Source organism: Pan troglodytes, chromosome 4 (assembly GCF_028858775.2).
Source record: "Pan troglodytes isolate AG18354 chromosome 4, NHGRI_mPanTro3-v2.0_pri, whole genome shotgun sequence".
NCBI lineage: Eukaryota > Metazoa > Chordata > Mammalia > Primates > Hominidae > Pan > Pan troglodytes.
This window is the reverse complement of record NC_072402.2, coordinates 18,053,018-18,067,389: the sequence shown is the minus strand read 5'-3', so window position 1 is coordinate 18,067,389 and position 14,372 is coordinate 18,053,018. Positions and strand designations below refer to the sequence as shown.

The window sequence follows — 14,372 nt, the reverse complement described above, 5'->3', positions numbered from 1 at the left end:
AATCTACCCATCTGACAAAGGGCTAATATGCAGAATCTACAAAGAACTTAAACAAATTTACAAGAAAAAAACAAACAACCCCATCAAAAAGTGGGCAAAGGATATGAATAGACACTTCTCAGAAGAAGACATTTATGTAGCCAATAGACACATGAAAAAATGCTCATCATCACTGGTCATCAGAGAAATGCAAATCAAAACCGCAATGATATACCACTTCACACCAGTTAGAATGGCGATCATTAAAAAGTGAGGAAACAACACATGCTAGAGAGGATGTGAAGAAATAGGAACACTTTTACACTGTTGGTGGGACTGTAAACTAGTCCAACCATTGTGGAAGACAGTGTGGCGATTCCTCAAGGATCTAGAACTAGAAATACCATTTGACCCAGCGATCCCATTACTGGGTATATACCCAAAGGATTATAAATCATGCTACTATAAAGACACATGCACACGTATGTTTATTGCAGCACTATTCACAATAGCAAAGACTTGGAACCAACCCAAATGTCCAACAATGATAGACTGGATTAAGAAAATGTGACACATATACACCATGGAATACTATGCAGCCATAAAAAATGATGAGTTCATGTCCTTTGCAGGGGCTAGAATGAAGCTGGAAACCATCATTCTGAGCAAACTATCACAAGGACAGAAAACCAAACACCACATATTCTCACTCATAGATGGGAATTGAACAATGAGAACACTTGGACACAGGGTGGGGAACATCACATACTGGGGCCTGTCATAGGGTGGGGGGTTGGGGGAGGGATAGCATTAGAAGAAATACCTAATGTAAATGACGAGTTAATGGGTGCAGCAAACCAACATGGCACATGTATACCTGTGTAACAAACCTGCACGTTGTGCACATGTACCCTAGAACTTAAATTTTTTTTAAAAAGGCCTGGCGTGGTAGCTCACACCTGTAATCCCAGCGCTTTGGGAGGCCGAGGCAGGCGGATCATGAGGCCAGGAGATCAAGACCATCCTGGCTAACATGGTGAAACCCGGTCTCTATTAAAAATACAAAAAATTAGCCAGGCATGGTGGCGGGTGCCTGTAGCCCCAAGCTACTCGGGAGGCTGAGGCAGGAGAATGGTGTGAACCCGGCAGGCGGAGCTTGCAGTGAGCCGAAATCGCACCACCGCACTCCAGCCTGGGCGATGGAGCGAGACTCCGTCTCAAAAAAAAAAAAAAAACCTAAGTTTCTCCCAAGGTTAGTTCAGCCTTCGCCCAGGAATGAACTAGGGCAGCTTGGAGGTTAGAAGCAAGATGGCATCGATTAGGTCAGGCCTCTGCCACTTTCATAATTTTCTGTTACAATTTTTGCAAGGCGGTTTTATTCCTGAAGGTGGGCCTCTTCATTCTCTTAAAGGGGTACTCCTCCAAAGGGATATTACAATTTATCAAGTCCTTCTTACGTCACCGCCCTGGAGGGTAGAAAGGCATCCATGGCAGCGTCCTTCCCCCTCCTGTTACTGAGGTTTCCTCTTCACAGAGTGGCTGCTGAACAGGGCATGCATGGAAGCAAACAATGGTGAAAGGGTTTCTAACTGGCTGCAGAGAACCAGAGCCTTTAACATTCCTGGCTTGAGACAAAACATTCAGAGCCTCACTGGTGAGCGTGAGTGATGCTGGCCTGAGAGAGCCTCGCTCCCAACGAGGCTGTTCAGAGGCAGAGGCAGCTTGAGGACCCAGCAGCACTTGCTGCTTTGTGTTCAGAGGCAGAGGCGGCTTGAGGACCCAGCGGCGTTCGCTGCTTTGTGTGCGGGGACCCCGTGACCCTGGTCCTGTGTCACGACAGCTGGTCACCCATCTGTCCCCTCTCAGTGCAATTGGGGACAGGATAACATGAAGGCCAAACCGAAGTGATTCTGTTTGCTTTTTCTTTTTTTTTCTTTTTCCTTTTTTTTTCCACTGGCTGCTGATGGTTGACAAAGGGATTAAAAGCAGAAAAGATTAGACCTGTCTTTAAATACTGGCAGCAACAAATACGGGGGGGAAAGGGTATTTTATAGGAACTACAAATGGCTATCAGATAATTACACTCATTGAACTTGAACAATGAGCCTGCTCTGTTTAGTCCGTACTCCTGAGTCGCTTTCTCATGCTTGTCCCGCATATGCACTATTTTCCTCTTAATAAAGTTTAATGTTTAGAGTTCAGGGAAGAGGTCAACATAAGCTATTTGAGATATATGAGAGTTCTATTATTTTTCTCTAAATAACTTTTTAATTTAAAATATTTTAATCTAATATTCTGTTTGGTAGCTAATGTTTTAGAGAAGTTAAATACATTAGTAAATATATAAATGTGTGTATGTGTATGTGTATACGTATAAACATATATATGTGTTTATATATATATGTGTGTGTGTATATATACACATAAACACACACATATTTATATATATATATATTTAGCATACTCCTGAAAAAATTATGAGCTATATTACAATAACCTCTTTGTAGGCAATCTATCCTCTCTGTAAAGTTTGACTAAAGTAATATGCTTTGTTATTTTTTTATGAACATGCCTGGTAACCTAACTCTGAAGTAAGCAGGCGATAATGTGCTTCTGTGTCTACAGAAGATGCTTTACTAAGTCTTCCAGATAAATGGGGATTTCCAAATGAAATACTTATGAAAATAGTTTTCTTTTGAAAGAGCCAGTGCTGCAAAGATGGCTACCTAGACTTATAAGGACAACCCCAATGTCAAATATGCAATCGCATTGTTACATTCCGTGTGCCAGTTTTTTATTAGGAGAATACATGGTAATATAGTGAACGGCAGAGCTGGGCCACACATTGCCTCATAGATCAATCGGTTTGGCTGCACAGGACACTGAGAGCGAGAGGCTGGATGCCTTGCTCAAAGCTACACAGTAAGTTTGTGCAAGCGTTAAAAGCAGGACCCAGAGCTTCTGCCTCCTAACTCAGTATTCCTTCCTGAATGATGAAAGTATTTCCCTGTTGCAGAGGAGAGGTCACTCATCGATGTACGCACCTGGGGAACCTACCTCTGAATCACCTCCTTAACCAGTGCTTTCCTTGTGGCGAGAAAAGTCGTGGGCTGGGTGGGAGCAAGGCAAGATTTCTGCAAGAATCTGTCTCTACAGTCCTTCTACAGGGCAGAAAAGCCAGTATAATTTTATGATTATTTTCTGAGATTTCTAGTTCACAGATTCTAAAGCTGATGGTGTAGGTGTGACTCACATTTGGGTACTATCCATGGTCCCTCTGCCCCACCTCCGTTTGCTTTTAGCACTGACACTTTCTCAGCTGCAAACAAGGGAACAGTCTGAAGCTCTGATATTCCATTTGAGAGATACGAAACCAGGCACAGTCCCCCATTTTTTCCCTCCAAGGATCCTGGACAAATGAACATTCAGGACAACCCTGAAAGACATGAGGAGTCCCAGAAGTAAACCCTGAAACCTGAATGGAAAGTGCAAAGTGAACTGGCATGAATTGAGCACACAACCTTTGTCTGTCTCTGCTGAGCTGATTTCTCACCTCAATCTCAGTTGAGAAACTTGGAGGTGGGGGAGGTTGTTTGTGTGGACCTGTCTATTCCTTCTCACCCCTAATTAGCCTATGTTCCAAGATGGAGCCAGGATCTTCCACTCCCCCGTCCACAATATGATGAGTCATCTGTCCCTCCCAGGCACTGCCCCAAAAGGGGAAGCCAGTCTGTGTCACCTCATATGTGACTTAATTCTAACAGCTCCATCAGGTGTTCAGTCAAAAGAAAACAAAAAAGCGCCTGGTGACCAGTGTCAGAATTATATGGATTATCCCCTTCCTCTCTCTTTGGGATCTTATCAAATGCAAATCCTCTTTTGTTCATAATCTCCAAGAAGCAGATTTGAAGATGGAAGTAGATTTGAGAGTTTGGGGTGGGGGACCTGGGAAGGATAAAGGGGAGAGGAGGAGGAATATGTGGGGGACGATCCTTGGACTGAGAGCAGTTCTGACACCTGTGACAGAAGAGACAAAATTGCAGGATGTGGTAGGAGGGGCCTCAGCCTCTGGCAAGCTCTGCGTGTGTTATGTCCATGCTGATGGCGAACCCTGGAGCCAAGTTTACCCATTAGAGGAAACCCACCTTCTGCAGGAATGGCATGATGCTAGCACTTCTGCCTTGCTCAGTCACAGGCTGGGAGCAGCCCCGGGAAAACGTAGCCTCTGCATGAATGCCCCAGTGCATTTGAAGACAGAGCAGGTGGACGGTGTTCCCCAGCCTCCCACCTTGAAGCAAGTTCTCTTGAAGGGAGAGCTGAGCAAGGCGCCTCATGGCTCTACATGCATATCTGCTATCTTGATATTTTGCTAGCTCTGCCCTAGAGCTTTCCCAGGAAAACGAACAATTCAGCACCTCAAGAAGAAAATAGAATTAGCAGCACATGACGTAGGCACACTGTAGTACTTTTTACCTTTCATTCTTTGCCTGAGAAAATAATTCCTATTCCTGAAACAAGAATATTATATTTCTTTAACTCAATTATTGTATGTTAGAAATAAAAGGAGGCTTTAGAAGTAATTGAGTAGGTTTATGTATGAGGAGATCTGATTTAATTTACACAGGCTTTCTCTCCTACCTCTTACCCACCATATATTTCTTGATCTTTCTTCAATTCATTCACCTAGAAACCAGACATCTGGGTGGTGTGGTAGGACTGCCTGGAGGAATTCGAGGATTGCCCTTACTCAGGCACAATTCTAGCAGAGGCTTATGTGTGGATTTGATATCCAATGGATCATTCTGGGCCTGATCTAAATTCCAACAAATTATCTCACCCCGGAGAATGCCCCCAAACTGCGCTTACTTTATTGAGATAAAAAGGGCTTATGTTTGTCCTGTGTTTCAAATGCACATGACTGCATCCCTTGCCTGTTCTTCTCTTCTACTAAAATCTACCTTCATGTTATTCATGCCTGTGTTGCCCTGACTACAGCTCAATTGGCTTAAGTGCTGTATTTTTTGAAATAGCTCAGAGCGTGTATGTTCTCCAAGTTCTTGGGTCTCCTACACTTGGCTGTAGAATGTTTTTCAAAGCTCAGCAACCTGATTCAAATTGCCTAGAAAGCTTTTAATAGAGGCTTGTTTCTCAGGCACACTGACACCGTGTTCAATAATCCGTGGAAAGCCCATTTTTTGCTTCTTTTTGGCACAGGATAACTGGAACAATCAGATCATGTACTTAGTTGGCATCACATCGGAACAGATTTGCTTCGTAACCTAGAAAGGAAATACGAATATCTCGCTAATTGACTTGAAAGCTAGAACGTGTGTTCATTTCCTACATCAGGCAGGTTTCTCATTGTTTATGTAAATCTCAAGGCATCTATCCATAGGCTACTAAGTTTCAGGATATAGACAAGTCATTACAAAAACCTCTTACACATTGCTCATCTGTATGCTTGTCTATTTTAAGCTAATATAGTGACTTCACTTTGAACTTTCTTTCATCATACTCCCACTTTTTCCTTATGATCTCTAGATAGTACAAAAAACACTGAGTCTGTACTGAGTTATTTTGCAATGTAAATTCCATAAGAGTAAGGGCTGTGCTTCCTTTATTGCTGTTCCTTCCATACCACAAAGACGTTTTACTGAGAGCCAAAAAACGTCATTATCTTTCTCAGGAGTGACTGTGGATTGCAGAGCAATTCTACTCAGATACCTAGATAATAATAGCTAAACACATTTGTTAAGGGCTTATTATATTAATAATATACTAATAGGCACTGTTCTCATATTGGTAGACAGACATACACAGATATTTTTATATGTAGATATGTATGTATATACACATGTATACAACTGATTCTCATTATTTGTAGTTTTTATGTTCCGTAAAGTTGCAACAAACACTAAATTAGCAAATATTGAACTACTGCTCCTTTGGGAAATACACAATTAGGTTCCTAGGAGCATCTGGTCACAACATTTTGATTAATCAATCAATTCATAATTGATTTTATTTTAGTTGTGTTTCTTATTTAATGTATAATGTTGATTCACTAACATTAAGCTTAACAGCACTGTAACTCATGTCTGAATGACATTTCTCTGATACACATATTTTCTCCATAAGGACTCCACCATAGACTTCTTGCCTTTAGGAACACCAGACAAGATATGAGCATTGCACATTGCAGTGGGGGGGTGCATTTTAGACATCAAAATCACCCACAAAAAGCACGGAAATGTGAAAACGTGGCATTATATATGGAGAGAGAAAAGGGCCCTTGTTTACAGCATGAGAGCTGAAACAAGAAGGCAGAACATATAGTTATTTGAGCTCACTGGGAAATGGGCGTCAGGCAGTTCTCAAATGTTTTGCTACGTTGTGCGTATCCACAAATGATCACAAAAATGCCATAAGAATTGACTGATTAATTTGGAGGTTTGAAATAAATATTAGCAAGTAGGCAAAATTGCAAATATGGAATCTATAAATAATGATAAGTGACTGTATGTGTATAAGTACACACATATATACATGTCCAGAGGAGGGAGTGTGTGGAGATATTTAATGCTAAGGCACATAATACTGCTATCCCTATTTTATAAACCTGAGGCAGATAATACTGCTATCCTTATTTTACAAATGGAGGGATGGAAAAGTTAGGTAAGCAGCCAAAAGCTATAAAGCTGGAAAGTCTTTAAACCCAGGGATTTGAAATCCAGAGCATGTTTATTTGATACTCAGTTAAGAGTTAACAGTTAGTTTTTGTTTTGTTTTGTTTTTCTTTATTTTCTAAATAAACAAGTATTTATTGAAATACAACATGAAGGCAGGAAAGTACAGGTAGCCTAAGTGTATCCTTGATGAATTTCACTGAATGAAGAAGCCCAGGCAACCAAGACTGAGATCAAGAAACAGATCAGATACCCTTGAAGCCTCTTGGGGACATCTTCCTGTCACCACCACTCCACCAAGGGCAACAACTGTCTTCACTTCCGAGTATTAATTACTATTTAAAATAAGATTCACACCTAGTACCTCAACCTTGGTTTCTAATGCCATTCTTCAGTCAAAGGAACCAGGGCACCTTGGAGAAATGGCTAGCTCTAAGACTGAAGCAGGAACACCTAGGGCATCCTATAATGCCAGAAAACAAAGAAGTGCTAAGTACTAGTCACAATAGCAAAATCATAGAATCAACCTAAATGCCCATCAATAGTATACTGGATAAAGAAAATGCAGTACATGTACACTGTGGAATACGACACAGGCATGAAAGAAGAACAAGATCATGTCCTTTGTAGCAACATGGATGGGGCTGGAAGCCATTATTTTAAGCGAACTAGCACAGGAACAGAAAACCAAACACTGCATGCTCTCAAGTACAAGTGACAGCTAAACATTGAGTACACATGGACACAAAGAAGGGAACAACAGACACCAGGGCCTGCTTGAGGGTGGAGGGTGGGAGGAGGGTGAGGATCAAAAAACTACCTACTGGGTACATGCTTATAACCTGGGGCTGAAATAATATGTACAACAACCCCCCAAGACATGCAACTTATCTATAGAGCCAACCTGCTCATGTACCCCTGAAACTAAAAGTTCTTTTCATAAGTGCTAAGAAAAAAAAAACCCACAATTACGGGCATGTCAAGAAGACAAAGGGGCCAACAGAACATGCTCCCAATGGCTAATGCTGGCACAATTTGGGCACAAAGATAAATAAAATCTTTTGGATTATAACTCAAAACATAACATGAATACCCATGAGTCCATACTGATATAAATAAGTGACTGAAAAAATAAATAAATGGAGAAAAATAGACAAATCTCCAGTGCAGAAGAATTCCAATATATAATCTTCCCTCAAGAAGGTGGAGAATAACTCTCCACTCCTTAAGTGTGAACTATGCATAGTGACTTTCTTCCAGAGAATACCGTTCTCCATTGCTGCCCCAAATCTGAAGGCAATCTACTCTTTACTGGCCTATCTTTAATGACTTGCCTGTGGAGAAGAATTCAGGTATACTAGAAATACATCAAACTAAGATTCAGAAGACCTGAATTATTGTCTTAATTCCGACACATACTATTGGGTTAGTCACAAATTCTGATCCTCTTTGCAAAATCGAGGAGAAAATTCTCTTTTGTCCTTGTAAGTTCTCATAATTGTGGTTATATGTACAGGCTCTCAAGGCTAAGTTCAAATACCAACACTGCCACTTACTAGCTCTAGGCTCCTAGATAAGAAACTTGATCTCCTTCCACGTTAATATCCTCATTTATAAAGTAAATAGTAGTGCCTACATTCATGAGTTTTTATGAGGAATAAGTTACATGATACATAAAATATGTAGCATCTGATGTAGAAAACAACCAATATATACTAGAAGCTAATAATAATAACAACAATAATAATATGCCTCCCCTTGGAAATCTACCCTGGTTCCGAGCATCATCTTCTTCAGACAAGTCTTGGTTTAACAGCAAAAAGCTCTTCTGTGATTTCTTACGCTTTTCTGGCTTCTCAATCCCCCATCTGTTGGACACATATTTTTCTTTAAATATATGGATACATTTCATTGACTGAGACTTGAGGTCCCACTGGCCTAGGATCATTTTTCCCCTAATCAGTATCTTTGCAAATCTCTACTCTTGCTTCCTTATAACTCAGTTTTACAGTGTACTCAGAGGGCTTTCTCGGGTTTCCTAATGCAGCATTCTTTTTTTTTATTTTTATTTTTTTTTTTGAGATGGGGTCTCACTCTGTTGCCCAGGCTGGAGTGCAGTGGCGTGATCTCGGCTCACTGCAAGCTCTGCCTCCCAGGTTCACGCCATTCTCCTGCCTCAGCCTTCCAAGTAGCTGGGACTACAGGCGCCCACCACCAAACCTGGCTAATTTCTTGTATTTTTTAGTAGAGACGGGGTTTCAGCATGTTAGCCAGGATGGTCTCCATCTCCTGACCTCATGATCCACCTGCCTCGGCCTCCCAAAGTGCTTGATTACAGGCATGAGCCACGGCACCCGGCCTAATGCAGCATTCTTAAGGAGCCCATTGTAGTGCCCAGTTTGGTCATAAGCTCTGACTGGAGAAACTGTAGTTTCTTTGAGTACACAAATAACTCTATAATTAGATTTCAGTCACACACATGGCAAACATCTACATATAGATCTTTAACACTTCATATCTCGAAAGAGATTGAAGAAAAATATTGAACACACCCATTTCTTTACAAATAATGCCAAGTGGAAATGTAATAGCTCATTATGGGCCTTGACTCAGTATGTAATTTCTACACATATGTCATATAGTAGATGGTAAATTTAAAAAAAAAAAACCGAAATTCAAATGCTAAATTCATATATATTTTACTTTTATATTAAAAAGTTTCTTAGTTAAAGGTTCAAAGTAAGCTTCGAATCCTCTCCAACTGAGATGCAGACAACTTTGGCAGGCAATCGTGAGCTCCTTCAATCTCTACCTTCTCTCCCGCATGAATGCTTACAAGCCAAATTTCCATCAGCCGGGCAATTTCACAAGCTTTGCAAACTCATCTGTGTTCTTATTAGTAGTCGTTATTAAATGTTTACAACACACAAAAACATGTGAACACCTATGGAACATCCACTAGTTTAAAAAAGCCAAATGGCCAGTTGCAGTGGCTCACGCCTATAATCCTGGCACTTTGGGAGGCCAAGGCAGGTGGATCACCTGAGGTCAGGAGTTCGAGACCAGCCTGGCCAACATGGTGAAACCCCATCTCTACTAAAAATACAAAATTACCCAGATGCGGTGGTGCACTCCTGTAATCTCAGCTATTCAGGAGGCTGAGGCAAGAGAATGGCATGAACTTGGGAGGCAAAAGTTGCAGTGAGCCGAGACTGCACCATTGCACTCCAACCTGGGCAACAAGAGCAAAACTCTGTCACAAAAAATAAATAAACAAAAATAATTTAAAAAGCCAAATGTTGATAATGAATTAAGCCCCACCCCATGAGCTCCTCCCCACCCAACAAGAGTATGAAATATGTGAAGAGGTTAATAGAAATTATCCTCTTATAAAGATGAGGAAATATAAGGTGATGTCTGGTAACGTGCGCAAAGTCATAATACAGCAAATGGACATTCAGTCACAAGTGACTATAAAAAGATATTCACAGCCAGAATTTGTGGGACAAATCATGAGCAGAGTAAGTCCAGAGGGTGAAGAGAGAAACAGGGCTTTAAATCAGAGTAGGGAAATTGTTCAAAATAAGCAGTGTATGTTATTACTTCACAGTATGTGGATTTATTTCCCAGATTGTGACAATATGGGGAGACAGCAAGGCCAGGAAAACCCTGGACTTTGAATCCAAAAACCTGGGTTTGGATATCTGCTATACTTACTAATCAAACGTGACATCAGGAATGAGTCAGAAAATGTGGTAATGTATCAGTTAGCATTCAGCTGCCAATAGGGGTGTCAGCACAGTTAACTTTTAATTATCTCACACAGTGAAACTCTAGGTAAGTGGTTCCAGATTTGGTGCAGTAACAAACTGATGTTATCAGAGATGTAGGCTTCTTCTTATTCTCCCTTCAACCTTTGTATCATTTCTCTATCTTCTATCATCCAAGATATGCGATGAATTTTTTTTTCCCTTAGGCTTACTGCCTTATGGGCTAGACCAAGATAGCTGCCACAGAGCCACAATCATTCTCTGGCAGAATTGCATTCATGGCAGGAAAATAGGGCAAGGGGCTGAACCAGGGAGCTGTCTTTTTGCACCTGACCCTTTCCACAGAAAGAAACACCTTTCCTAGAAGCCCCTAAGTGGAATTCTCCTTAGATCTCATTGGTAACATGGTTGCCCTGAGGTGCGAGGGCAATCATTTACCAATCCTTGAAAAATAACTTTTCCAGGAAGAAAATGAAATGATTCAACTGCTTGATATTCAGCTAACAGTACCCATCAAGGATATCCCTTGTTATTAATGGAATTGTGTGTGAATTCATGTCTATACTTGTATGCACACAGTCACACATATGTTTTGCTCATAAAACAATTGGGACACTTATGCCCTTTTAGCAGAGTGGAACAAAGTAAACATGAACAGAGATTTCTACCCTTTTCAAATAAATTTAAAAATAAGGCATTTTAAGATGACTTTAGAAATAATTTGCTAGTAACAATTACTCTTAAATGTTCCTTAAACTTTACACATGTGCTTAAAAATAATAAAACTATGTAGTAATCACAGTTTTAGTCATATGAGTCTTAACAGGTTTTGTAACAATCACTGGGGTTTGACTACACCTGTGATTAAAGCCATTTTTAGTTTTATTTTTGTGACTTATTACACTATTTTTCAGTGTTTGCTTTTTAAATAATTGTTAGAGGAAATATATAACCTTTTATAAAAGTAATTTTGGGTGTAAACTAATTTTTTCTCCTTCCAATTCAGATGTTTTGTTGCTATAGAGAAAATGAATGCAAATTACCAAAAAGTTAAGTAGCTAATAAGCTTAATGTCTACTGGGAATGAGGAAAATTATATTCCTCTTATAAAAAGGAAAAGTTATTCACCTCTGCCAAGAGGCATAGAGATATATAATACTCACACATAATACTCACACAGAGATTTGCCTAAATTGACTACAGACCATTGTAAGAAAAAAAAAGACTCAAAAAGATGAAACCAGAAGATGGGTAAAGATAAATCTCTAGTTGTTTCAAAGACCTAAGAAATACATGAGACAAAAGCCCAATGACTTGGCAAGTAATTTCAAGGACTTTGAGTGCCATATTTCTTGGAGAACAAGAACTATACTTCTAAAATGTCAACAAATTATAACAGAAATAAAAGTAAACACAGGTTAGATTAAGCAATGGTTCATCATGATTAAGGATTAATGATCACACCTAGATATTGATTTATTTAAATGTTGTACACACATTGATCTTTGAAGATGATGTAATATAATGCTGTTATAAAGAGTTGCTCTTTTTTTATTGGTTCTTAAAAGAAAGATATAAATTTAAGTGTTCAAAAGTCTTACTAAAACTCCACACCAACTGTCCATGAAAAGCAACAGTTCCTAACTTGTTCCCTTTTATGCCTCCAGCATCTAGCACACAATAATATTCTTGGTAAAATAGTATTTTTTCAATAGTATTTTTTGATAAAATAAGCCATTTCATTTTGGTAAAAATAAAATCACAAATACGAAACTGCAGTTCACTTGAAGGCAAATTGATAGAAATAAACTTTCAGGGGTAAGATGAGAGATATTAACACGTAATGGAAAGCTGCAAATATCTCCATAGCCCAGGAAAAAAATGCAAAAAGCTATTGAGTAGCCAGGATCTGTTACTCCATAGAAGAGCTGTATCTCTTTATGCAACATTTAGCAATATTTCTAAGCAACTACTTACCTGATTCTTTCAGAATCATTTAGGTGGAAACTTCAGACTCTTTTCCCTTAAACTTGTATGTAACTCCCTCTCAAGAGGAGAAAACCCACCCTCCTCCATGAACACAGGATTTAGAAGAAGAGACTTCCTGTTACCTCCTCATTGCTTTTCCAAAGCACAGCTCCCCAGCCTTGAAATAAAAACACCTGTGTTGAGGCTTATGGTACCCAGCTTTACAGGTCTCTTCTACCAACTGCCTGACTCTCTCCCTGACATTTGTGGAAGATTTGAATATCTAGTAGCTGCCTGCTTTTCTTCTCTATCACTGTTCCTGAAAACGCTGCAGATGATATCTGTGTCTTAAAAGGGATGATTGACCTGGCATTAAGTACTTACTACCCTTGAACTTCTCAACTGCAGACTTTACCTCCAAAGCCCACTGTGCCACCCCATTCCATGGCAACTGTAGGGTGTGGCCTTGGCTCTGAAATCTTCAGCTTTGCCTTATCACTGCAGGCTCGTAGTCTCCCCTCTCACTCCAAGCTTGAAATCCTTCACTGTTGCATTCTCAATTTAAAAATCTGGTCTGCACCCTCCTCTCAGCACACAGAGCTCTCTGCAATCTGTCCACTGTCCGTTTGTCTCCCCGCATTTCTTACCCCACACAAACAGACTTGCCCCTTTCAGACATCCTGAAAGACTGTGTTTCCAGTGCGGCTTTGAGCTTCCAAAGTGGTGCTTCTTTTGTCCTGCTTTTTCTCTTTTAGTTTACTCCTACTCAGTCCTTCAAAACTGGTCTGAAAGTATTCATTTCTGTTAAAAGCCTTTCCATGTTCCATCTGTGCAGTCTGCTTTATTCGCTCCTTCTTCCGGCTCCCAGAATATCCTTTATATAACTCCTGGGTACACTCGCTAAGGCCAGGAGGATGTCTTGCTCACATTAGTAACTGCAACACCTGGGACAATGTCAGGAAGATGGTAGCTAGGACAAGCCTTGAGGATGTTTTCCAGAAAATATTAACACCAGAGAAACTGGAAAAGAGGACATAATTCCAAGTTTAAATTTTTTCTACTTTACACTTTATACTGGTTTGCTAATACCGTTAGATATTTTTATTCACCCCTAGATAGTGGTTGCATTTTATCCCCTACTGAAGAAGAACACTGCATGGTTACTACACAACAGTATGGACAATGTTTGAAAGTTGAATGGAAGATGATCAAATGAGGTTAAGCTTTCAAGTTGGGAAAAAGGGAGAAAGTGGGAAAAAGTAAGTATTCCTGTAAATTTTTTAAGTCAACAAACATAATTATTTTTGTTTCTTAAGGGCTGTTCTGAAAAATGTGAAGAAACTCACCACTTGGTTAAATTTCAGTCATCAACTGAATTATTTAAAGCAAGAAATCTGAGTTTGATTCTGCTTTCATAAAAGAAGCAAACCAGCAAAACAGGTCTTTTAGAATTACTATATTGTAGTAGTTTAAAATAGAAATGCAGCTAGTGCATTTAACACTTAGTCTTCTTCTCCTTATCTTAGTTCTTTAAAATCATCACCAGTGCCCCGGTGGTTGAAAAATTGAGCTGTAACTCAATCTGTGCCATTAATGGCAGAATCCTGGGTCAGTCTATTAACCTATTTTGATCTCAGTTTCCTCATTTGTAAAATGAGGAGAAGAGAGTGGATGAGTGATTTTTCAAATACTTTGTTAATTGACAGAACTCCCTTCTTTTTCCCAAAGGAAATGTTACCAGGAATCCTGAGACAGGAAACCTGAAAGGCAGGATGGAGAAGATTCAGCTTCCCTCTCTCCCTCCAGGCACACCCCAGAATTCTGGGAAAGAGAATTGGAAAACTGGCTCAGAGGGTCCTATTTTGAGTCTTTCACAGCAATCCTGGCAGGTCCTGGAGTGGACCTGCAAGAAAGGATGAAACGAGGGCAGGTATGCTAAGCTGATAGCCCACCTTAGCTCAAAGGGAAA

At 40.0% G+C, this 14,372-nt stretch overlaps 1 long non-coding RNA gene across 2 annotated transcripts in view; it reads right to left on the bottom strand.

The window, feature by feature from the left end:
- LOC751002 (uncharacterized) overlaps positions 1 to 13,259 on the bottom strand; it is a 68,515-nt gene extending 55,256 nt beyond the window's left edge. Inside the window, exons 1-2 of one of the 2 annotated variants that reach the window (XR_010157170.1) lie at positions 12,819 to 13,259; positions 12,413 to 12,581 (exon numbers count right to left, since the gene is read on the bottom strand). This is a non-coding gene — a long non-coding RNA (uncharacterized LOC751002). The remainder of the gene's footprint in view (positions 1 to 12,412; positions 12,582 to 12,818) is intronic. The other variant, XR_008547882.2, reaches the window with a different exon arrangement.
- Positions 13,260 to 14,372: the final 1,113 nt, after the last annotated feature.